This window comes from Pagrus pagrus (assembly GCF_965226575.1).
Source record: "Pagrus pagrus genome assembly, chromosome: 13".
Classification (NCBI taxonomy): Eukaryota; Metazoa; Chordata; class Actinopteri; order Spariformes; family Sparidae; genus Pagrus; species Pagrus pagrus.
This window is the reverse complement of record NC_140197.1, coordinates 21,792,917-21,816,519: the sequence shown is the minus strand read 5'-3', so window position 1 is coordinate 21,816,519 and position 23,603 is coordinate 21,792,917. Positions and strand designations below refer to the sequence as shown.

The following is a 23,603-nucleotide window of genomic DNA, read 5'->3' as shown; positions in this document are numbered from 1 at the left end:
CAAAGTAGGCAGAGGGAAGGAGAATCTCCTCTCAGGTGTGAGCGAAAGGCTCATGTGCGAACAAGGCTGGATGTGGAGCATGTATGAAAACATGTCTGCTGTAAAACAGTGTCTGTCCATCTTGCCCGAGGCACTGCTGATAGACCTGACACTCACTCAGAGAGAGAAAAAGAGGGTGAAAACAGGGATAAGAGAATAACGGGAACAGTGGGCACACATGCATGACAGGGCTGAGCGCGAACTCTGCGGCGTGTTGGGGAGACACTGGAGTGTGTCGGATTCCAGGGCCGTGGGAGGTGTGATGGATTAAGAGGCGCCGGCAAAGACAGAGGCCCTCCCTGAACCGTGGAGCAAACCCCAGCGAAACAACATCACCATCCCTCTCCATATCACTGATGGCCTCCTCACTCTATCTCTTTTTCTTTGTCTCCTCATTTCCCCCCTTTTTTAAACCTTAACTCCCCATTTTCTCTGCCGCTATTAAACCCAGCGAAGATTGCCATAAAATCAAGCTACCATGCCAGTGCCACGCTTCTTCCTTACTCACATTTCTTACTTTAGAGGATGTAAAATGGAGAAAAGTGCTAATTCATGCAGCCAAGATAACAAAAAATACCATAAGAAGTCTCATATCTAAGCAAAGTGAGATAGCTTAGCGCAGATTAATAAACACATCACAGAATTAAGTACCACTATTATGAGTGGTAATATTAATTAACTTCATTGTAGTGCCACCTTTAGAGATACGCAGTCATTGCGTTTATGTTTGGGACTACATAGACTAATAGTTCTCAAAAGCTAAAGTACATACAGTAAAGAGTATTAAGCTGACTAGTGAAGCAAGAAACAATCATGTCTTTAATGCACAGGGGCAAACAGTTAATAACAAAAAGGTGTCTACTCTATATGTTCTGTCAAACCTTTACTCTCATCATGGCCACATCATCATCCATCATTTATTATATCATTATGGCTAAACGCTGTCTGAATGCTCAGCCTAACAACAAATGACAAAGAAGAAAGTATTTTGTCAGCATTTGGCCTCTGCCATCATCCTTTCTTCTTTCTCCCCATCTCTCCATCCTTTCTGATCTTCCCCAAATCTCTGCTTTGCTCTGGTTTTTGCAGAGCTGACCAGCTGCTGTGTGACTCACTGTTTCGCTATAAAAGGTCCAATCCTAAATCCGAACACAAACAAAGGAGCGGCTCCTCCACAACACTCACCCACACATTTCAAACCGTCTTTTCAAGTCATTCACTTTAACTACAGTCAAAATGTTGAGCGCTCGGCCTCTGTAAAAATCCCCACATTTTGCAACAAAGCTGCAAACTGTGAAAGAATGTCTGATAAGTAAGTGCATGGTCTGGTGTACTTCATTACACACACAAATACCTTTACCACAATGACTTTCAGTCAGGGTAAATCACATTACACATGCAAATCAATCTATCTGCATACTCTTCACCCAATATTTAGCACACTCAGCTAGAAACACTCGATGTTACATATTCAATAAGACAGATGAGGAAGAAAGATAAAGGGCGCATTTGATCCTGCTGCTGCTGTGCCGTATAGTGGTTACAGTTTTGCATGTTGTTTACATACAAGACCTTATGTGTGCATAAACATACTGCCATCCTGTGATATATCCAGAAGCCCCCACATCTAAAGTCTGTGCTCTTGCAAGTTGTTTACACACTAGTCCAATGTGATCAATTAGCCCTCTATACGCACAGTACAACAAAACATACATACGCTTCCACACAAGCACACCCAGAACACAAACCCACTGTGAAAATCTGAGATTTGAGAAACTAAGAATTATATAATCAGAGACAGACATCAAACCACAGTCGCCCCATGTTGCCACGATAACAACAGAAAAGTGCTTTTTCCAAATGACAAATTGATACTGGCTGCAGTCCACAGCTCTCTGTCTCACTCTGTGACTTCTTCTCCAACACCAACCGAAACACAGCTGAGTACGTCTAAGTAACATCCAAATAAAAATATCATTTTGACAATCAACTTCTTCTAATTTTAAATGACGTATTTTTGTAGGCTAACCCGGACATGAGCATCGCATCACCCTGGTGCCCTCAGCAGGAAAAAGGGCAATGGGATTTCTCAATAGGATTTTGGATTATTGTTTATGAAACCTGCAAGTTTTGTTCAGCCAGATAATCTTCAATAATGAACGCCCCTAAAACCTAAATGCAATCGTTAGAATTGAAAATCTAACGTGAGGCTATAAACAAACGAAGCGTCTTACTAGCTTCAAGACGAAGGAGTCGCAAGTGCCTTGGTCCTCTAGCTCTCTTTAGCTCCATGTGCGACTCACTTGTGGGAGAGGTTTGCCATTAGACCTTTCCGCCAGAATGCCATTCAAACAAATGGTCATGAACATTTTTGTTTTGAATGATTAGAACGCTCCTCAGTTAAAGTCCTGTGTTTGTCCCATCCATCCACCCTGACCTCCTCCCTACACAAATTTTGTCGCCCTTTATACTGTGTCATCTTACTCGGATGGCTGGAGCAGTTGCTCTGAGCATCTAATATTGTCACGAATGGGTTTACGCTGTAGTTATTTAAATTCCTGGTGCATCTTATACAGTCACTTAAGGGTACCTTGTGCATGTATGTGAGATGCAGAAGGGCGTCACAGAATGTCAGTATTTGACAATCTGGGAGTGAGACTGGGCTATAACAATATCCTCCTTTGTTTGAACTGAGCGGATAGATAACAATATTTGTGCAACAACAAGGTAAGGCTTTTTTCACCTTTATCCACACTCCTGAGTTTGCTCTTACGTATTACCATGCTGTTCATTGTCTGCCCTGCAGAGGCTCTCCGCATGAAGTTTCATTCTCATGAAGCGAGCCAAGCTTGAAGCAAAAGGGAAGAGTGAATGGAGGGCGAGGGAGTTGTTTTGTTACCGCACTCAGTGCAATGATGCAACTTATAATTAAAATGCAAATAGAACGACAGGGAGTCTCTCTTCACCTTGTTTTCACTTTACTCCAACATCTCAGGGGAGGCCCATCTCTGGCGGGATCAATGCATCCAAGCCCGTAAATCAATTTTCATATGAAGAGCTGAAATCAATTTGAGATTTAGGCTATACAAAATTTGTACAAGCGACTGCTTAGGAGAGAGAAAACTTGAGATGCATGGACAGACACATCCAGCCTGTGGCTATAAAACATGTCTCTACTTTGCTATGATGATGTGCGATGTGTCTTTGAAAGCTCACATCCCTAAACTGAAGGCTAAAAGCAATTATTTCAGCAACAAGAAAACACAGGCCTGTCTGACACATCCGCCATTGGCCTGTCTCTGTTTTGACTATAGCTTATCACAATAGGTGGCTCAAACATCCCCTAAGCTTCAATCTCAACAAACAACAAAGACAAACGCTGTGGAATGAATCAGTTGGGGGAGTTTTATTTCAAAAGTGTGCCTGACAGAGAAAACAGGGGGAAGTGAAGAGGAGGCCTTTTTTAGTGGTTGTCCTTCAGCGTGACTTTGTCATGTAACACATTTCCAGCTCAATTATCTGCATCCAGTGGATTTCAAACACATTTAGCAAGGACCAGAGAGCTTGGTAATTAGCAGGAGCCCTGGCTCATAAGGGGGCCAAAAACAAAGCTTGTCTTTAGCTCTATCTTTATCCCCTCCGCTTGTCTAATCTCTTCTGAGCCTTCTCTTTTCACAGTGTTGGACATCATGTATGCACTCAGTCAATACCTTCATATGCCAACAGGTTGTCAGCTTTTATAAACCAAACATGAAGCGAAACGCAATACTTGATCCATATAGGCTTTGAAAATAAGTGAACCCTGACACTGTTGATGATGATATTGTGTGCACATATTTCTCTTTTTTTTTAATTACTGAGCAAAAGATGTCAAGAGGAAAATTGTTTCTTACATCTCAAATAATGTTCAAACACAGAAATATAATATATATACTCGCTGAATGTTTTGTTCAGAGTAGGTCCTAGGAGCATGTTTGAGGATGTAACAAGATACAGGAAGGGAAAGCAAAATGTAGCCTCCTAATGCTCCACTGTGTACACCTAATGAATCTTTGATGAGACCAACAACCTGTGCTATTCATACGGGAGATTCATAAAACACCAATTACTACAGTGCATTAATAAATTCAGCCTAATATTTTTCTGCTGTCTCAAAGTATGTCAGGACATGATTAAACTTTTGTCCTTGTGTTGTTTTCCATTTTTTAATACACTTTAAAGTCATGTCCGCTTACTCTGGCACAGAAATGTTGTCTATGGTTAAATTGCCTTCAGTCCATCCCCAGATACAAATAAAGGCTCATTTAAGCAAGGCACAATTTCATCTTCTCTTCAACCTCGCCCCGTCACGATAGTGATTTGTCCAGAATTGCTCCCTATTTGCTATCAAGTCAGTTTAAGTCAGCCATTTTATTTTTTTGAAGTCTGTGTGTAACATTGATTTACCAAAAGCTCCCTTTGTGGAGCACAAAACATAGAATTCAATGATATTCAAAATAGTGATGCATCATTCATGTCTTAAATCTCATAATAGACTTTTGAGTGTTTCACGTGTTTAATATGTAGAGAATAGTCGCTGGGTAAATAAAGGAGGAATTATAGCAGAGTGAGGTTTTTTACTCCCTTTTTTCTTCATTTTCCTCTCACCATTCCCTCCCTTCTTTCCAACAATTATAATGATGAACTGTGCCGGGAGCAGTACAAGTCAGTGAATTTGTGAGGTGTCGTCTTAAACAGAGGTAAAGTGAGTCAAAGAGGAGTGGTGTGGGAAAACTTGGTGTGGATCTTCATTAAAATCCACTGTTTTTGGAGGGAAAAAAGCAAAGAAACGGGTAAAAAAAAAATAAATAAATAAAAATACGGATTTTCTAAATGTATTCTACAATATCGACGTGAGGACAGACAGCAAGATGTCTGTAGGAAGCTGTTCACTATCCTGTTTGAAGAGACCATCAATGAAACCAATATCAATGAAAAGTAAACATCTTGTCGATGTGTCCCTGCTGTCGGTCTTTCCAATAGCATAAGGTACTTCAAACCCAAGTGGATCCACACACACAGACTGAAGAGGAGCCAATTAAGATCAACTGTTCACTTGTCGTCATACTGTCATATCGCCGTGCTGAAATATGGGGATCATGGGCGATGCTAATGCCATTGGGGTGGAGAGGCGTGGTCAAATCTGGCATTTTTCCACACAACAGCCCGCCCCACTTCAGGGGACAATATTCCTGCTTCTTACCAGATGTCACATCTAATCTCTCTCTCACTGGAGGAGCTTACATTTCAGACCATTCAGCAGTAACTGCAGAGGCAGGGAGCCGATGTACAGGGTCATCATAAGCGGTGGTTCCTGGGTCATCCTTTGTTGAGACTGTTCCAAGAAAAATATGACAGAATCGGTCGTTTCAGCAGTTGTACCAAAACAACATTGTTTACATTCAAGGTCCAACTGTACAGCCTCTCGTAGCTGGAGGAATTATTATTGTCAACATCAGGTGTAAAGGGGAAGTAAAGTGACTCTAGGCCGTGTATGGGAGGAGGTCAGGATGGATGGGTGGGTTCAGAACGGATGTTGACAACTGTCAAGGTTTCTTTTAACCACTTCCGTGATGTTCCCTAACCTTAATTAAAGCACTTTGATAACCAGAAACACAATCCCAACACCTAGCCAAGTCGTTTTGTGCCTAAACCTAACCAAACTTTAAAGAGAAAGTTTATCTCTAGAACTGATTCTGTAACAATCGCTGCAAATTGTGAGGAGTGCAAATCTGAACAACTCAACGGGTTAACATGGGCAGTGCTTTGGTGCATTTCCGAAACTCCAAAAATATCACAAATGCAAGAACAGAAAAGTCAAGCAAATTTTAAACTGATGTTTGAAATGCAGTGAGATGTAAAATAATGGTGTTTCCATCAGCTCTACTGAGGTGAATAAATTGGCTTCCTGCACATCAACACCAGAGGTGTAAGTCCTGTGAGGCTGTATTTCATAACATCCAGCGATGGAAACAAAGACAAGTGATAATATGATTCCCAGTCTAATGCTTTTACAACTACAGATACTTTATAGTCAACTTAGTGATTGTATTCATCTATCTCGTTAAGTATCACAAAAGTTCTCAACTAAGAAGGTGTTTTATTACAGGGAGTTTTCATTCCTATTCAGCTTCTCTCATTTACTACAGATACAGTATTCAGATACATTCAATTATACAGCATGGACACCCAGGCAGAGTATCACAAACCATTGAGAAGATTCAGAGACAGGTGCAGTCGGTGCACTCTGTCTTATTGCTTTGCTGTTGCTCTTTTCAGCGAAAGGAAGGGAGAGGAAAGGTAGCCGCGCTAATAAGTTCAGTTCTATCCATCGGTTGCACTCGGTACGACAAGGGTTACTCCTTTGTGTGCCCCGACGTCACTCTGCCTCCCAATTACCACATTTACACACACACACGCACACACACACGCACACATTCATTTATATTCAGGGAGAATTTTAAATGCTCTCCATTAAATTCATAAAAGATGGATCGTGTTTAAAAACCAAAAGTGATCTCCTCACCTTTTGTACATTTTTATCTATACATTAAAGAGCAAATACATTACCCAGTGAGGGGCTGAAAATGAGCCGTCTCACACTGAAAAGTGTCCAACCAGAGCCTTGATAATGAATAAGAAATGCCAGTAATGCTAAGTAGAGAAAAATATTGCTGGTCAGTCAGATGATGAAATGGAATCATCAGCAGAAATCTCACAACGATTTCAATCACAAATAAGTCAAACAAAGACGCATGAGCCTGTATTTTCTCACATTATTCGCTAATTGTGCATAAAAAGTAGAAGTATATCCACTCTGTGTGGCGCACAGTATGTTAATGTGGCATATTTTTCATGTTATAGCTATATATAACTTCCTTCATAGGATATACATGACATTGAAGTGCGAAAATCATGCAAGTTTCAATATTTAGATATAATTTTCATTTGACATTTTCAATATTCGCTCCCCGAAGAACCCTAGTTGAGATAGTGGTGGGTGTTGAGTGCCTGCAGTCGCACGTCTCTGTTTGGCTGCTGGCACTGAAATGTCAACCTCAATCCTTGCAGTGCTGAAGTGGAAAAAGCCAGCAAACTTGCAGCCACAAGCTGACACCAGACAACTGTGAATGTTTCATATCATCTGCGTTAATCAGCCCGCTGTCTGATTTGAGATCAGCTCATTACCTGCACACAGGGGCTCGCAGAAAAGCCAGCATGGAGGAATCAAACCTGAACTCCCACAACACTATTAAGATAACACCCACAAAATAACTGCTGGTACTGGCGAAGGTGACAAAACCCTGTATGTCATCCTCTAAATCCAAGCTTTCCTAATTCATGTTAAGGTTACGCGTGTTCCCCTCAATATTCTCTGCAGCGCTGAGCCTTTTGGAGGGTCATCAGATGGTGCTCGGTGCTGTAGTCGGTTCTGAAAGCAGGAAATGCCAGACAGATAAAGCTGCTCGACCAACACAAACACACACACACACACACACACAGTGACATTTCAGATCTCTGCAGTGAATCTGGGACCGTAACCAACAGTTATGCTCCGAATCCAAGCCTTCCTAATTCATCTCCCTCTGTCACTATCTCTGAGAGCACTCCTGCCACTGCCGAAACCTAAAACCATCTTCCCCCGCTTATTTTGCCATTTGAAATTACTCTCGTTAACTATTCCACCACATTCCTTCTTTTGTCAAAACGGCCCAAACAAATGCACCACATCAGGCTGCCTCTGGTGGAGACCCCCTCTGAGATTATCACTCTCTAATGAAGTCATTTGAGTCAAGCAGACACACTCCCATCTCTGAACGGCCAATCAAAAGCACCAGAGAGACATTCTCTGCGCCGCCAGATGCCAAGATGGTGATGGACGGCGAGATGGAGGCAGATAAACAGACACAGAAACAAGACAAGTGAAAAAACACAACAGTGGGGGGCCAAACAGCATTTATCTTTTAACCATGTCGAATACATAAATACATCAATTGCACATAAAGACAATAGAAGCCTCTAATAAAGTAAGAGTGGGGAAAGAACGGAGGGATGAAGGCAGGCAAGCAAACAAAAAAAAGGTGAAGGAGCCTGCCTTATTGTTACACTGATGTATCTCAACACAAACACAAATACAATGTCCACAGAATGTGACCAATGAGAAAACGAGTAAAGAAAACAACCAGGAGCGTTCTGACAGACAGAAACTGAGAAAGCAAAGGAAACAAGGAAGACAGATGTCACAACAAATCAGATTTCGAGTCCCTCTAACTTTGGATAAGCAAGATAGACTTGTCTTGAAGAAAAGTAACTGAAGTCACTGAAAGAGGAGTTTTCTTCAGAGCCAATCAAGGAATTTCCAAGTATTTCTATGTTGACTGGTTTTTAAGTTGTTTCCAACAATTTCAGAACAACCTCTAGCTGGTGATGATCACTCCTTGAGAGCTGCACCTTCATTACAATCTAAAGAAATATAAAGACATCCTGGCGCTGTCTTTTGTTGCTACTATATCTACAGTAGAACGGTTTTAGAAGCATTATGAAGAGGTAAGTGTGAAAAGAAGAAAAACAGACAGTGAGTGAAGGATGGATGAACAACAAGAGACTTCAACTGTAGGGAGATGACATCAGCCCTTATAATGTTCCTTACTGCTTCTGTAATAAAAAGCAATAATGAAGCAACTGTTGACATGTTTCACATCTTTTAATGTCATGTCTTAAGTCTTTGCACCAAATTATGTTGTGACATTCGCAATAACACAATAATTGTCTCCTTACTTTCAAGGATGCAGCTGCCGCAGAAAAAAAGGACAAAACGATATGATAAAGTGAATCTTCTACTTTCAAGTGGACGTAATTTGTACTCATCTGCTTTAAGCGAACTCCCTGAAACAATGTAGTGATAAGTAATTAATCAGATACTAAAACAGCAGAACGTCTAAATCTGCACCGAGCATTACAGTTAAAGATAAGTGAGCTCTGCTGGTGGAGACTGAACATATGGTTGAATTTCAATGAAATGGATAATATTATGCATCCCTTACAGTAGGTACAAATGTGTGACCTTTCACTGATGAACCGAGAGTTTGGCTCAGCATTTCAACTTGATCAGCACAAAAGCAAACAATCAGACAAGGCAAACTGAGCAAAGTAATTTGTATCAAAGTATGCCATTGGATATGCAGTGATGGTCCACACAGTGTCCTTGAGTGACCACAATTTACTGCTCTACTGACAGCTAACAGTGGCGTCTGCAGCGTCATGAGAAAAACAAGAAAACACAAAGGCAGACTCCAACTAAACAAGAAACGCAGAAAAATAAAAGGCAGGAGGGGAGCCGGAAAGAAAGCAAACAAGTGAGAAAGAAAGACATGAAATGAAGATACAGCAGAAAGAAAGCCAGACTCAGTCAAGAGTCAAGATATGTGTGGCCCATCAAAAGGAACCCTACCGGAGGAAAAACAGAAATAAAACACAATCATTAACCAGCTCTGCCACACTTAACAAGGAGCTCAGAGAGACGAGGGAGGAGGAATAAGTGGAGGGAGCCGCAGGGTTGCCGTGGAACTGAAATTAGAACCTGGGATAACAAGAAAAATGAGAACGTGTGGGACGACTCAGGTGAGATGGAGGGAAAAAGATTCATAGAGAAGACAGCAGAGTTGCCTTCACTCTTGTGATCGCTGTTTATAAGACAATGTGATAAATAAAACACCCGAAAGTGTTTTCTCTTCAAATCTTAAAGAGACGACAGCATGTACATGAAGAAGCCATAAATGTGCTCTCATTACGTGTGACATCATTGAAATAAAATAAGACACACACTTGCCCACTGCAGCAAGAATATTGGAGCCACATGAAAATTGCAGCCAAGATTAGATATTTACAGACACAGCGTTCAAAATTATTCAACTTCCACTTTCAGTTATTAATTAAGTCAATTTTATTTGTATAGTCTCTGATCACAGAAAGTCTCAGAGGGTTCCTCAGCGCCCACACCAAAAATATAAATGAAAACGACTCCATCCAACCTCAGACCCTCACAAAAAATGAGGAAAAACTCCCACAAAATTTTTCACAGTAAGAAAAAACTAAATAAACTTTTGACGGAGCCATCTCTAAGTAAACAACTGACATGATTTACAGACCATTATCTTTACAACACTGATACATTTTATAGCACCCATCTCGCCACAGCTGACGGTAATGAATTTAGCAGTGAGCAATTATCATGCACCTTTCTGGGTAGCCTTGGATGTTGCCAAGAGACAGATAATGCCAAATGGAGGCTGGCAGTTTGTAAGGTCTGAACGTTAAGACCTAAAATGTCAATATTGGTCCCAAGGGAAGAAATAATTAAGGCATAAAGATCTAAAAGGCTTGTCACATATGGCTGGCCAGCTGTCACATCTGTCCGTTCATATTCATGCCAGTAACAACTAGGCCTGTACTTAAGCAGCAAAGACTGTAATAGCTGAGCATTAAATGTCAGCTGACTGAGCTACAAGTAAAGGCTCGCACAAGAAGGCACAGCGAATGAGGAGAAGCCTGGCATTTAAAACAATACACAAGCTCCACTTCTCATCTCAGACGTTCACTCCCGAGTGGGTTGTCTCAAAAAGATCTATTCCCTGCGGTTCTACTTCACACATCCCTGGTGTTCAGTGTTATGGAAGGCAACATTGCAGAACCAACAGAAGAGCACAGTGTTTAAGAGGAAAGTATTAAACTCTGCAGAATTCCTGCAGGATGCCTGATAGACGACTTTCCCCTTTTAGGGCAACAGGGTGTTGCAGTGACAATCCGTCAACAGGAGGACATTAAGGTGCAACCCGTCAGCAAACATCCACCCTGCTTATGTGTCAGTGAGCAGGGCACTGAACCACTTCCCTCCTCCACGACAACTGTGAAAAATAACATTGCGGGTGCCCTGGTACCTCACCTGGTAGAGTGCACGCACCATGTACTGAGGCTCAGACCGTACCGCAGCGTACCAGCTTCGATTACAGCCTGGGCCCTTTACTGCATCTCCTCTGTGCCTCACCCATGGCAAAGGCACAGGCTTTTGTTTTTCTCACTACATCATAACAATGTTATGTGTTGTATGCTGAAGTAAACAGGCATGTAACGCTGTAATCATCCCCTCTCACTGAAGTGACATAGTGCAGAAACAAGTGATGGGGGGTGGAGTGGCTGAGACATTGACACGTTCACCCTATTACAAGACACTGTACCATCAAAATGAATTTTTTGAAACTGTTATTTTAAGGCAAAAACATTTACATAATGTTGCTTTCAGCTGCAGAAGTAAAGTAGCCTCCTCTTTGACATTTCAGATAGACATTCACTCCCGATACAGCAGCATCTTCCTACTCAGTTTGACCCCATTTTGGCAGGAAGACAACAGTAAGCTCATCTCCAAACTCTGTCAATCTTAACCACAGAGGTTTCACTTACGGTCCATTAAAACATTTCTGTTTGACTGACATACAATCCTGACTGCAAAAAAAACAAAAACAGAATACAGTCATTTGCAAAAAAACTGTGCTCACTTACAACAGCGTTCATACAAAGTTTATTCACAAATAAATATTATATATTATATTATATATTATACATATTATATATTGTATTATTTCACAAATACCCAATCATGATACTATCACCTGTGAACCTGTTTACCTGTGGAATGATCATTCCACAACTATCCCAACTTGTTTGTAACAGCTTGCTGGCATCAGATTCAATTCAGTATATGTCAGAAAAGATTGTTAAATTACACATGCTGTCTGAGTCCCAACTAGGGTTGGGCCGATGGATGATGCCACCTTCCATTGCCAATGGCTGACAGCCATCGACTACTAATCCCTGACCATCGTAGCATCGTGATTTAAAAGGCTCCCCACTGGAGAGAACAATGAACTGGCGTGTCCCCTCAGAGTTGCCGTAGGGCAAGAGTTGTTGTTGTTTGTGATATGCGGGGAGAGGAAATGAAAAGAAGCGTGTTGCTGCTCAGTGCACTAACATTACGTCTCCATGTCCCATTTATTATTCTCTTATTAAACCAGCTCAGTTAGGTGAACCCAAGACACTCGGTTAAATAAGTGGCAGCAGAGTTTCTTTTCCCGCAGGCTGCTGTTTCTCTCAGTCATGCCGTTTTTATACACAGTTTTCTTAGCTTAGCTTCCTTGGCTAGTCAACCAACGTTGTTTTATGCATATGACGTTGAACAAAGCTAAGTTACGGACATGTGGTGCAGATAGGAGGACGCTTTTAAACGTGGCACAGGGATGTATGTCGGTGGTAACGGGAGATAGTTTCCTCTGCAGGGTGAGACAGTTGGATATTCATGTCAGAGCAGCGGTGGGAAGCAGCGGCGGCTACATTGGTGAGCTAATACACAACTGCTGCCTTAGGACAACACTGAGGGGACACGCTGCCTCAAATTCATAAACAACGATGTCATCATCCATCACGATGTTTCACTGTAGACACCATCATATGCCAATTCGCCCAATTCAGTGTTAAAACCAATATTTATTCAATCATTTATCAACAACTTTCGTGCTTCTCATGCCACTGATTCCAAATCAATATTAATTATACTACTACACTGGAAAAACATAACAGGAAATGAATAGATTTTTTTAACAGCTTCATGTGACCCACCTATTGGTATCTGTTGAGTGGTCGTGTTGAAAAACTAATTTCTTTTAATTCTTTTTTCAACTTTTTCAATCCTTCACTTTTCCATCAGGCTCTGAGCCATTTTGCTCTAGCAAGAAATAGAGCCAGGAGAGTGAAATGTGCACAGAAAAATTGCACAATCCGTTACAGAGTTGTTGTTTCTTATGTTGATTCCTGTGCCAAAATAAACACAACCATAACCGCATCATTTTAGTTGCATAAACCGGCCCAGACAGTTCCCAAAGTGTAAACCTTAATATAATTTGTTTTTGGGAAGGTACTGACAAAGAAACCATTTTGTCCTGTAGGCATGAGGACTTGCTGGTTGTGCATCTAACCATGCAGGGCCCTCGCCGAAGAAAAAGAACATTTCTCTGCAGGGATAATGAAGGTATCACTTTAATGGCCTTTGCAAACCATAGTCAGCTTGTTTTGGTCTAAATCAAGGGACAAGTAGTTGCTCTTTTGCATTTGTGCCTTGGTGTCTTTTATGATAACCACACACAATTTTCAATTCAGCCGTAATCTATCAACAAAAGCCATGCAGGAGGCAAATTAGTCAAAACAAATCCAATTGCGGTCCGTATCACTTCAGCTCAGCTTTGTGCACTTGCAGTCTTTGCTCTTTGTTTGAACAGAGCTTTAATGCTTCTTGTCTTCTCTTATGCAGAGTTTAGAAATGTATTGAAAAAGCATTTCACTGCATCTTGAGAGCAAGTTTGCCCTTGGCTCATTTTGTTTTGCTTGGCTTTTCCAGCATGAGTAAGTACAAGCTATCGGATGACAACATCAGTCCCCTTATAGCCATAAAACTGCATTTCAGGGTCACTTCCTGTAGATGAAGGTCTCACTCCTAACAAACTGCCTTGCTGTTCACAGAAGTCCACATTTTCTGATCTCTCTGTGCCAGTATTATTTGAGTTTAAGAGCTATCCCTCTCACCTGTCTAAAGGCAAGGAACTAAAAGGGTTTAAATACACTTCTTCACAACTGAATGGTGCAAATGCACCCTGGCTTAGACTACAACTGGGCAGATCTAGTGAGGTGGGTGTATCTGAGCTTGTCTTGGATCCTGGCTGTGTCCTTAGGATTTAAATGTGTTAGGATGTGGTTGTGTGTGGCAGACATCTGGCGGTTGTGACTGACAGGTCAGGTGAGCGCCGTGGTCTGCTCAGGCGTGCAGATCCAGCTCCTCTGACTGATCTGAAGTGGCTTCAATTAACTGGAGCAGCCAAGTGTGAGGGAGGGGACTGGGGGGGACGGGCCCCAGACAAGCCTCCTGACAGATTTCGGAGGTGGAGGGGTGTAAGATGAGTGGGGCCCTCTGACAGGTCTTCGAATGCCCCACCAACTCCAACCTTTCTCCATCTCCTCTTAGCTAATTACTAAGTATCCATATGGAGACACTTGTCACTGTGATCACGGCAAATTGGCTGTAACTGCAGGGTCAGCAAGGACTGTCTTTCATTCGCGTATGCAGACATACGCACGGAAGACACACATCTAGTCTTGCATGAAAACAAAACAGTAGTTTTCATCATTTTCAATAATACTGAAACTATTTGAGTTTCCTGAGAGAACAGAAATTAAGTCAGAGCCAGGAAATCCAATATCACAGGCACTGTCTCACATACATCTGCAAAACCACATTCATGTCGATCCTGCATGATGCTCTGTCTGTATGATAATATAGGAGGGAGGTGATTAAAATAACCCAGCATTTCTCTACAAATCCTACACACAGATTTAATTTCCATGGATATATGCAGCACCGCTGATGTTAGGAGACACTGCCAAGTGAGATGCGAGTTTCACTTTGAATATATGAAGGTAAATCACACTCCAAACATGTGGGAACATGGAGAATAGATTTGAACTGTGTCCTGGAATTCGTCATGTCTTTACATTTGCCCTTTAAACAGAAAATAGAGATTTTCAGTTTGTTAAACTTTTTATGAAACAGGAGACAAACCTGTACACACCAGCAGGCCAGTATGTCACATCAATAATGCATTATTATCCTCTCAGCACACACAAAACTGTGCGTCTTACGGCCTCTAACGGAATACAGTGTGCTATTTTACGCCGTCTTTTCATCTGGTTTTTGCTCTTGCTTTTTGCCGTCTTGCTGTTCTTGCTAGTTCTACATTACCTAATTAACATGGAAAGGTTTTTGGGGGGAGGTGTGAAACACACAGGCCCTCATAATTTCCCCTGAAGAATATATTTTATTGTTCTTTTTTGGCCTCTCGTGTTAGCACATCCTCCACCCTACCTCATTTCCCCTTCTAAACCCTTATCCCCTTCCTCTTTCCTCACTCTCCAGTCTTTTATTATAAACAGGGTGCAATTTCCACTTTTAAATGACAGCTGAACACTACCTGAAACTTCTTACCCACCTGCCATTTATATGATCTAGTGTCTACTGCATCATCTGTTCTCTTGCTACTTGGTATTCCTTCACTGGTAGCCTTCAGATCTTCCGTCACCTTCATTCTTTTTGAAGGTTTGTGTTTTCTATTCAAACCATATAGCTTATTTCTCATTCTGGACCATCAATTTCCTTTTACCTACTATTTGGTTCAACGCTAGCCACCTGAGAATAGATGTATGCATCTCAAAAAGCAAAACAAAATGTAGTTTGCTTGAGAGAAACTACTGAACTGCAACTTAGTGACTTATTGTTTTCCCTGACGTGTCTGCACCCACAGAACAAGAGAGCCGACTATCAAAGACAATGTTAATGCCATGTAGAATTCAAAACAACACAGCATGTAAACCTAATGCAATACTGGTCTATACTGTATGCCTGGGCTGACAAATCAGTGCAGAACACATGGCACCAGGGAATATTTATGTTATGCACTAGTTGCACGTTAGTTGAAGACTTAAAGCACTTTATGTATGGGATTACTGGTATCAGTTTAAGGCCTTCTGTTTTGGTTTAAAAGTGACATTTCCCGGACCTACAGACAGCATTTCATGTCAAATGTGCTAATGTTTGCCACTAAAATTCAAAAGATGTATAATTGGCTGAAAGTGTCTCTAACACCCCCTATTTCAGCCCACCGTCTCTACAGTATACTTGCCATTTCCAAATATTGGTACAGACCAACACCCCTGCTTCCCTCCCCCAGATCCTCACCCCATTTGGTACTCACCTAGATCAAAGTCCCTCGCACATCTGTTCCGCTTGCTGCTGCCATGACTCGCCAGCTGGACTCTGTCCGTCAGGTCTCTCTGTCTGTAGGTGTGTCAGTACTGCATATCTGTCCAAAGCCTGAGCTTCTTGGCAAGCTGCAAGCGCAAACAGCGGAAAGAATCAACAAGACTGTAGTTGTGAGAGCAAGCGTGGGTGTGAGCCAGTGCCTTATCATATTCTTGCAAGAGACTCCTTGTCAAGTTGACTGTTTGTGTGCGCATCTGTTATGTAGGAGACTTGAATGCAGAACATTTTTTGAGATGCAGTGTGTGTGTTTGCGCGTGTGTCCGTGTGACAAGATATTACAAAGACACATGTTTTACAGAGACTGTGGTGAGGTTTACACAGCGAGGCGGAACAAAGTGGGACAGGGACTCCTTACGTAATTACACCCAGCATTAAAACACTAATCCAAACACAAACTGTATCTGGACTGTATCCAAACAGCAAATTAAGCCACAGGTGTAGACTGAGCTATGAAGGAATTCAATCTCATTTCTACAAATCAAATGATGGTGCTAATAGCAGTAAGACTTAATTCAGGCTTAATTCTCTTTTTAATACTTTGTGGGTTATATTTACACCGACCCATAAATATGGATATAACTCAGATGTATACGCTGCATGTTAATTTGATGAATAAAGGGCCCACAGAGACCCCAATAACAGTGAAACCATCTGACAGTACAGACCCACAGTGGCACTCAACTCCAGCGTAGAGGTATGCTCTGGCAGTCTCATTAAAATCCTCCAAGTCTAATTCTCTCTCAAATACCACCTCTACCTAAATAAACATGACCGAGGACGCTTACTCATACTCCACATGCCTGCCAACCACAGATGAACAGGATTTCACAGAGCCGGCTGGTCGTGTTTAGCCAATCATTATCCTAGAGAAGGTGTGCGGACTGTAACAAAACGTCTAAACAGCCACAGTGACGCTCTTTGGGCTCATAACAGAGCCAATCCATAAAGATCGCTGACATTTAAGACATTTAAACTGGAAGAAGCTGGCTGATTTGAGTCAATTTTCTTTTATAACCAGCTCATAAAGCTGCATTTTAAAACAGGCACGATTTACTTGAAACTACAGGAAAGTGAGTCACAAGTTGCCTCGGAGGAAACATAAATTCTATCACCAACTAAAACACTAACTTACATTAGGCCAAGAAATACTACACATTATATATACTGTACACAAAAACACAATAGGCTACTTACAATACATTTGAGCTCTTTGTATTCACAACCAGTATCCAAACTGCCTGTGGGCTTTTACCTCCGAGAGAGAGGAGATGATCTACATGAATGAAAGAAATATCTTAAGATCCACATGTTTACACATACATACCCAGGAAATGTCAATCAGATGCAAAAGACAGACACTGAACCCTGAAATAAATGTCAAAAAGGCAGCCCTGCTCTGTGATGTGTGCATGGGCCCAGCACCTTCTGATCAATAGCTCACCTGAAATGAATACGTGATCACTGTCACTGTCTAAGCAGAGATTCAAACTTCACAACAAAACAGACGCAACCCAGATCAATAGGCTCCGTTTAAAAAAATCTATTAATAACAACCCAGTCTTATAAAAATGCAGTATGTAGCTTATTATACTTTAAATACAGAGAAAACTGGATAATTTGAGGTGGCACCGCTGCTCTGCATAAATATCTGGCAACCTACTAGTTTTAACTTATGGCTACCTCTATTTGTTGCAGTAAGACATCAATGGAGCTGAAGCTAAGAAAGGATGACTGGTTGCGCTGTGTAATACAATGTCAATAAAAACTGTGTCAGGAGCTCTTGGAAACAAGGAAGGAAACATTTTTAAAAAGGCCTTTACTACAGTGGCCAAAAGCCAACATGTTTCCATCACTGGGTCTTCATCAGGGCTCCAAATGACAAACAACACGATGTGGCCTCACCTGTAGAGTAACAAAAGCCAAACAGAGGCAAAACAGGTGAATATATTTATAATATTATACCACAAAAGGCTGTGAAAAAAACGCAAAGCCTATAACGAAAAAATTACAAAGCACGTCATGTTGTTACTACACAGCTGAGGCCACGTGCTGTTTGTTGTCTGGCGCACCGATGAAGACCATGTGGTGATGATTAGCCTTTTCTAATGATTTAGCCTCTATAATAATTTTTAATTTAAAGTTTTGATTTAATTTCCGTCCTCATATGATATCCTTTCTCATATTTGAATTGCCTTGGGTTTTTTGTTGAGGGTAGTGGTGAAACGATTAGTCTATTGATCAGTCAAGCAACAGAAATTAATTGCCAACCATAATTATAATCAATTAATTGTTTATTGATTTATCAACCAAAAGACCCAAAACTTTTTTTCTCTGTTATACATTATTCTAAAAATGGGTTTTGAGCTGTTAGTCTGAGAACCTGTGATGGTCATTTGTTACTTTTCATCCTTTCTTTCACATTTTTTAGAATCAGCTGACCTCCTTTTAAGGCAGCCTCTCTCAGCAGTCGCCTACATTAACCCTTCAGGCCTGTGGGGCTTTTGACTTTCACCTTATTGTTTTGATTTTAGGGCCAACAACTTTACTTGGCTCACTCTCCTCACATCATTTTCAGCTGTAGAAGGCAGTTGTTTAAGTGGAAAAAACACCAACTGCAAGCTACCTTCCCAAGTTCACTCACAGAAGGTGAAATATTGGAATATTTAGCTGGTATATTTAGCCTGTAAGGAGAGATATTGCTCTCAGGGGATGATGGAGACTAAATCAAAGCTAAAAGGATTGAGATTTGGACTTAATATCTCTGGGAGGACAGAAGCTCAACTCCAGTTAATACTAATGTTGCTAACACGTTCTTCATATCAGCTTAAAAGATGATGATAAGTCTACATTGTCTTAAAGCTTGTTTCTTGGATAGATATTCGTGGATAAATATCTTTGTTATCGTGACACACCGATTAGCACAGTAGCAACAAAATCCTCAACTTTAACATTGTCTACTTCCTTCGTCGTGGCCCCAGTTTTGGAACTGAAAATGATCATTATTTTTTAGTCTATACTCTGTGTCCAATAGTCGCACAGGTCAGAAGTGTGATACTGGGTTGTGACCACAGGAAATGAGGTATAACCTGTAGCTTGTAACAACCCCATCAACAGTTTGGATAAGCAGGATGGGATCGGCCTTGATGCCCTTCCTGTCAACTCTGTCCCGTGTCGTTTGCCCTCCCATGACTCTGGCAGTCTCAAGTGGTCAGTTAGGACAAGGACGGATGATAATAGACAATCCAGCAAGTCATGCCACCAAGGCCTGACTGGTTGACCTCAGCAATGTCTGAGCATCATAAGACGGCACGGCCTGTCTGGAAATGAAAGAAAAGGAGGATGGAGCTGCCAGACAGGGAGGTGGGAAACAAAAATATGAGAACAGGGAAAATAGAAAGCAGAAAAATGAAGAGCCGACAAGACGCAGAGGGGGAAGAGGCAGGATGAAAGATAGGTCGATGTACAACATGCTGATGAAATAGAGCAAGAAAGACAGGGAGAAAGGAGTGGAACAGCAGCTCAAACAATAGTGAAGGAACAGGAAGGAGAAAAGGAGACACACTAAAGGGATGGAAGACAAATTAAGCAGAGGGCAGAAAGGGACACGGAGAGATGGGGGTAGCCCGAAGAAGAAAAAAAGGTGTCAGAATCAATTCTTCTCTCAAAAGAGGGGAGAATTAAGAGGGAAGAAGAAAGGCTTGCTCCTCTCCGTCTCACCGCTCCTAAAACCTGCACAGACTTAAAAAGACCAATATGTAGAAAGGAACAAAACGCCAGGGGGGTTACATCAAGCGCTTCACTACATTCAAAAGAGCCACAGAGGAAGAATAACTGACACAATTAAGAGCATAACTGTCATCACAGCCAATCAACCCAGCGCCGCCCACACACGGGGACTGAGCAATAGACCCATCATGAAGGGGAATGAAGGGCTGCTAATTCCTCCTAGCAATGCAGCACTGACTACTAATAGAGAATACCTGATACCTTATAGGCTTAACGGCTACACTGGTCTAATGCAACGGAAACATGACACACGTACAAAATCGGTCCATCACAACATGTTCCTGCCTTCTTTGCATTCAGAGAGAAAGGCTGACATTTAAATATAATCCTGCTGACATGCAAACTAACTGCAGCCAATTCCATAACCCGTACGTGCATCAGAAAAAAAAAAAAAATTATGCGTGAATCTGAAACCAATCACAGGTGGATACAGACTCTCACTCAATAAAATACAAACTAAATTTAATGAGCTCTCAAGCTCCTCCACACTGACATTTCCTCTTCAATTTCTCCATCTTTTTACAACTATCATTCACCCTACCTCCATTTCTCTTTTCCCCCAGCACCGCCTGCCCACCCCTCCGCCTCCCCCGCTCAGTTTTTCATTCTAAATCCATTTCTCTGCCTCCATCTTTTTCTCTCTCCATCCAAAACAACAGCCATTCCAGAAAGAGGGCCATCAATCTTCTTCAATGAGACCAGAGTGCGAGAGAGTGCCAAGGCTACAACAGATTACTATCTTTCCTTACCCCCACTCAACACTGGATAACATATAGAAGGAGAGGATGGGCAGACAGAGAGGCAGGGACGGTGGAGAGCGAGTCAAAGAAACAATCTTAGATAGCAGGCGGACACATTAGATCTTAAAAGCCTCAAACCCCTGTCAACAGCGGAGGCTTGTCAAGTAAAGAAGCACAGCAGCTGAATTTAAAAACTCTAATCCTAACTGGCAACTCCAAACCTGACCCTTGATTTATTTCCACAGCGAGCTCTGCTAATAGGAAGACATGAGCGTCACCGCAGCTTTCATCTCCGGTAGACAGCTGGCTTTGGTGGAGGATTGGAGTTCATTGGTCATAATGATCATTTTTTAAATTGTGAATTAGCCATGGATCATCTTGATCTGTAAGATGTCAACAAAATGATTTTAATAAATGACTTACATGCATGGTAGGGTTGGCTGACCATTTGGCTGGACCTCTGTTGAATTAGATCAGTCGCTTTAAAGGGAGTGAATACATATGCAATGACTTATACTACATTATATATCTTTAATTAATTGACATTACTTTGTAAAAATCTGTTCTCACTTTAACATTAAAGAGGTTTTTTTTGTATTTTTTTTGTCAAACAAGCCGAATTATATTGACCATGATTCCATTTCTAAAAGCAATAAAAGGGAAAAACTAATAAAAGGGAAACATCCAAGGGGGTGAATACTTCCTATAGGCACTGTAAATATCGGATCAGACTCTATCCATAGATACCTAATATTAAACCAGGATTGAGGCCAAAAGAAATGATGGTTACAGTTGAGCAGATCTGGATATTTGTGGATGTGGAGCATGAGCATCTATGTGCAAAAATAGAAAGGAGGTGCAAAGGGAACATGACGGAGCAGCTGATATTGACACATGTATTTTAAAAGACAGGTGAAGCAAACAGTCGTTAGTGCACGTGTGAATGTGTGTGTGCATCAAAGAGTGTCATAACCTCAATGTGCAGCTTCAATGAAAGTGTGTACACACGTGTGCGATGGAGCACTGACACTCACAGAGGTGGAAAAGCCAGAGCCGTGACCTTGCAGCCGAGAGGGGTTTTTAACGAGCCGCCTGACTGCCCTGCGTGTTGCAGTGGCAATAATCCACACACACACACACACACACACACACATATAGTGTGTGCTTCTAAGGAATGAGATGGGATACATGGGAAAGTGTGGAGGAGAGATTTTGCATAGAAAATTCTCTTTTCAGCAGCTAACACAAGTGTGGTGCAGCCAAAAGCTCCCTTATTACTTATACAACATGGTCTTCTCAAGCGGTGTACAATCGTGTTCAATTCAAGGACAAAACAAGACCAGCTCTGACAGCTACATCCACAATTGAACATGATAGGGCTAATCGCTATGCAGCTTTCTCACTGAGGAGATCTTACATGGGGGAGTTTTGTCAGGCATAATAAACTCTCCTTGCGTTGTCAAAGCGCTGTTGAGGAGGAAGGTTAAACTTAGAGCTGTCTGTAAAGCCGTCCCTCTGCAGCAGCGGTGCTCTGACTGGGGATCAGCGTAGTGTGGCTTCTGTTGGGCCTCTGGGCCACACAGCGACGGAGAGCAGGAGGAGGCAGCAGTGGGGCTCAGCCCAGCGCTAAAGACTTTGACACTAACATAATCACTGATAATTGATTCGGCTGGTGAGGAAGGTGTAACATTAAAGGATAAAAACAGCAGCGGTGGTGGCAGCACAGCGCCGGGGCTTAATGTGAGCTGATGGGGCCGACACTGCCTGTCACACGCCGTCTCATCACACAAGAAGCGAAGATTCTGAAGACACATATCATCAAATCAGTATCAGCCCCGGACCCGCTCAGCCCCCTCAAAGGGGCTTTGATCAGCAGTGGGCCAAGGAAAGCGAGGGGCCACACAGGCCAAGGACGGGGGAGAGAGAGACGGAGGAGGAGGATGGAAAGAAGACAAGCATCCTTCGCTGCTGCCGAACGGCCCTGAGATATCACATGACAGGACACAAACAGCAGGGTGTATGCACCCAAGGTTCAAACAGCATTACAGCTTATTAAGCTTACCATAGGCCATAACCTTGTCCAGTCCAGTGACAGTAATAAATACAGGCAGATTTGAGCATGATTTGACTTGCATGTGATTTTATTACATTTTCATTTGCAACTAATGTTGAGTTCTGAGAAGCTCCGACTTCATGTTTGATTGGCGAAAGCAGTTTACAAACGCAAAGACAAGATACTGTTGAACACTTGAAAAAGCTAAAATTATTACAGAGAGTAATTCACCAGCTAATTTGAGGGGCAAATAATTGATTTAGTCATCAATTTTCACGCAAAATTACCAAAAATTACCAGCTTTTCAAATTTGCTAATTTCCTCTGTTTTATGTCTGAATATTGCAAAGTTTTGGATTGTTGGTGGGACAAAACAGGACATTTGAAATATCACTTCAGGCTTTAAGAAATTAAGATGGCTGTTTTTCTCTGTTTTCTGCAGTTTTATTTAAAAAATCATCTAAAGATGAATGAATAATGAAAATAAAACAGAGGGCTGACCTGAATGCTTTGAGGAAAGGCTATCAACACTGAAGGCTACTGTGTCGGGTTGTGTGTCGAGGGGAAGGCAGCAGATATTGAAGTCGCAATAAAAATCACAATCTTATTAACTATGTCTTGACAAACCTTCCTTCCAGTTACACCACTGAAAAAGGCCCAAAGCCATGCTGGCCTGTTTCCCCGTGTCACATGCACTTAAATAAAAGTAAAACAAAGAGGAACTATCAAACTAAACTGAATGCAGCCTGTACAAGATGTTCACAAGTTAATCTATTTGTTATTCGCTGTATATTTGGTTCTCACTTACCTGTTGCATAACAGTCAGCTAATATTGCAGTCACACTTAAGCTAATGTTCTTCTCATTATCTTATAATAAAATGACTACTTTAATAATAATCTGCCAAAACTTCGTTAACAGACTGCCAACGTGTGGGAAACACTTTAACGTGAAATAAATCTGAGCGCTTTCTCATTTTTGGGAGTAATAAACACTTTTAACCTGTTCCAACTGTGATTTGAGCTGACCCGT

At 41.7% G+C, this 23,603-nt stretch overlaps 1 protein-coding gene across 3 annotated transcripts in view; it reads right to left on the bottom strand.

Annotated features, from left to right (window-relative positions):
• Window positions 1-23,603, bottom strand: part of spop (speckle type BTB/POZ protein) — an 85,779-nt gene that overhangs the window by 51,621 nt on the left and 10,555 nt on the right. The window contains exons 2-3 of one of the 3 annotated variants that reach the window (XM_084371470.1): window positions 17,189-17,267; window positions 15,927-16,062 (exon numbers count right to left, since the gene is read on the bottom strand). The exons of 1 other annotated variant lie outside the window; for it this stretch is intronic. The gene's annotated coding sequence lies outside the window, so the exon portion shown is untranslated. The remainder of the gene's footprint in view (window positions 1-15,926; window positions 16,063-17,188; window positions 17,268-23,603) is intronic. One more of the 3 variants, XM_084371469.1, reaches the window with a different exon arrangement.